The sequence below is a fragment of the Cyprinodon variegatus genome, unplaced genomic scaffold (assembly GCF_000732505.1).
Source record: "Cyprinodon variegatus isolate N-32 unplaced genomic scaffold, C_variegatus-1.0 Scaffold161, whole genome shotgun sequence".
NCBI classification, from domain to species: Eukaryota; Metazoa; Chordata; class Actinopteri; order Cyprinodontiformes; family Cyprinodontidae; genus Cyprinodon; species Cyprinodon variegatus.
In genome coordinates this window covers 1,110,079-1,112,856 of record NW_015150614.1, presented here as the reverse complement: position 1 = coordinate 1,112,856, position 2,778 = coordinate 1,110,079, and the positions used below count along the sequence as shown (strand labels likewise).

At 36.9% G+C, this 2,778-nt stretch overlaps 1 protein-coding gene across 2 annotated transcripts in view; it reads right to left on the bottom strand.

Moving 5' to 3' along the window:
- Positions 1-1,489, bottom strand: part of LOC107086779 (protein bicaudal D homolog 2-like) — a 20,625-nt gene extending 19,136 nt beyond the window's left edge. Inside the window, exon 1 of one of the 2 annotated variants that reach the window (XM_015377949.1) lies at positions 1,289-1,489. The gene's annotated coding sequence lies outside the window, so the exon portion shown is untranslated. The remainder of the gene's footprint in view (positions 1-1,288) is intronic. The other variant, XM_015377950.1, reaches the window with a different exon arrangement.
- Positions 1,490-2,778: the final 1,289 nt, after the last annotated feature.

Sequence of the window (2,778 nt, the reverse complement as noted above, 5' to 3'; positions counted from 1 at the left end):
TTACACAATTACAAGTATAATGTTACACATTTAATGTTATCAATAGGGGTGCACAGATTGATATATCGCCTGGTCCATCGATTGGCTTCGATTTTAATTTATTTTGAGGGAGATCGGTGATCGGCCGATACTTACATGTAAAATCTTTTCCATCAAATCAAATCCACTTCTGTAAAGGTCTGAAACTCACCCACTGTCAATGCCATGATCTATATTTGAGAGCAGTTTTTTCAGAAGTTGTTATTGTTTCATGGGCATTTAAGGATTTTTTTTCAGTAAGATAACATTGAATATTCTTGTGTCTTATGATCTTAAAACAACTGGCTGTCAGTTATAAAAATAAATCTGTATCGGTCAAAATCTGAATGACCATGTCAGGCTTTTTTTAAAGATAGGGAATCAGTGATTGGCCAGAAACCTGTAATCGGTGCACCCCTAACAATCAAGATTGTAAAATCATCTAGATTGCAAATATTAACACTGTTAATGATTTTATTGACCCAGTAGGAAATTTTCTTAACTTGACACTCTTATCCCATCTTAGCTTGGTGAGTTTAAATGACCAAACTGTAGGCATTCAATGCCCATATCATATTTCACTGCTGAGAATGCTTCATGTTATGGTGTACAACAAAAGGTTGGGCCTCAGAAACTGCAAGATCAGCACTTCAAATGATTCAAAGCTCTGTATGAATGACCTGAGAACATCAGCAAACAACAAACACTGGATCCCATTATTGTAATCCACTCTCATCAGTTAAAAATATCAGAGAACAAAACGCAATAAAAACAACCTTCCTTTAAGCATGAGCTGTGACGTGAGGAGCCAATCCCTGCCCCTTTATTTCCTCCTGCTCTCATCTTTGCCCGAAGATGGATACATCAGCTGCCCCGCACACATGATGCAGTTAGTCATCCCAAAAACATCTGCTTCCACCAGCTCCAATTGTTCCCCTTATAGTGGTAGCTTTAAGCATTTGATAGTGGAAGAGACTTGATCACTTATTGAGAAGATGATGACAAGGATGCAAAAACGAACACGACACCGGTAAAGAGAAACAGGACACTGATCCGGCTGCTAGCATCATTAGCTTAGCTTAATGTGGTATAAACGGCAAATAAAATCAAAATGTCAACCTATTAGCCGAGTTAAGAGATCAAGCCTCTAAAACTGAAACGCTTACAAAGCGGGGGGGGGACGAACACCACTGAGCTTTCCCTCTTCAATCCTATCAGACGAGCTAATTAGCCAGACAGTCAGCCATCAGTGACCAAACTACGTACTCACCCCAGTTTTTTTTAAAAGCTGGAGCTCACCTATCGCCACAAAACGAAAAGGTTGCTCCTAATTGGGGTCCAACCGGCAAATGAAGTCTTCTAATCACGTTACCACCCAGCGGTACCCGGTCTGGTGTATGAACAGCCGCTCCCCTTCCTCTCAACCCACCTGCTTCGCTCGTTTCGTGGAGGGTCGGACCGTCTGAGTGTCAAATGCGCGCTGAAAATCTGACGACACGGACGCGCCCTCCTCCGGTCCTCCAGGGTACTGCAGACTCAAACACGAAGGGGTCTGAGCCATTTTTCTTCTTCTTTTCTATTATGGCGGATCGGTATGCACCTATAAGGTGCATACCGCCATCTACTGTACATGAGTGTGTAGCAACATTACTTTACATCAAACTAATATTTTTTTTAAATGTTGTATTCTGTAGATAAATAAATAATGTTTTCCCTAATCTGTGAATATCCTTTATATTTCCTTAATTTTCCAATATTCCTTTAAGACTCCATTCTTTGCCTGTCCTTCCAACCATCCTTCTCAAATTCTCCCTTTCATGCTCATAAGTTTTACAATTCATCAGTACATGTTCTACATTTTCATTTTCTCCACACCCTTCACATTTATCATTATTTTTCCTACCTATTAAATATAAATTGTCATTTAAATAGGTATGACCCACTCTTAATCTGATTATTATTACTTCTTCCCTTCTTTTTCTCTCATTAATGATTCTATTTAATACTGATTTTTGTACCTTATATAATCCTCTTCCTTTCTTATCTTCATTCCACCTCTTTTGCCATTTTTCCATTTCTTTTCTCTTAATAAGTGATTTCCCTTTTTCCTTTTTGCTAATATATCTGCTTTTTCATTGCCTTTTACACCTTCATCTGCTGGAACCCAACATAACCAAATATCAATGCCACCCCTATATAATATAAATAGACTGTGCTGGATTTCTAATACTAAATCTTTTCTATCATTTCCTTCTCCCTGAGTAATTTCTAAAAGTGGTTTGGAATCTGCTTGAGTGGATCGATTAGTCCCAATGGGTACGTTGTTGTTGTTTTTTTGTTTTTTTTTTGTCTTTATAAAAATAGATTTTGGTATTAAAGCGAAACATAAAGTTTAATATAATTTACATTTCATTTAACAAAATGTAAGGCAATATAGTCAAAAAGATCACATAGTAAAATAGTAATACACATAAATTTACAACAATGTATTTCTTTCTTAAGTATTATATAACAGGTCCACCATAGCCCGCTGCCACAACAAATCAAGAATCTATGACAAGTTATTAAAAGGTTAGTAAAAAAAAACTTCAAAATATAGTAATAACATATTATCTTCATCTATTCATTTGGTATTAACACAAAACTAGCCTGATCCACCACTGATTTTTACTGTTCAGACCGAGACTGAATTAATTTCTAAGGCTTTCAGGTTCTTCCACATTTGTTTCTTAATCTAAGGTCTGAACTGGGAAATTAAAC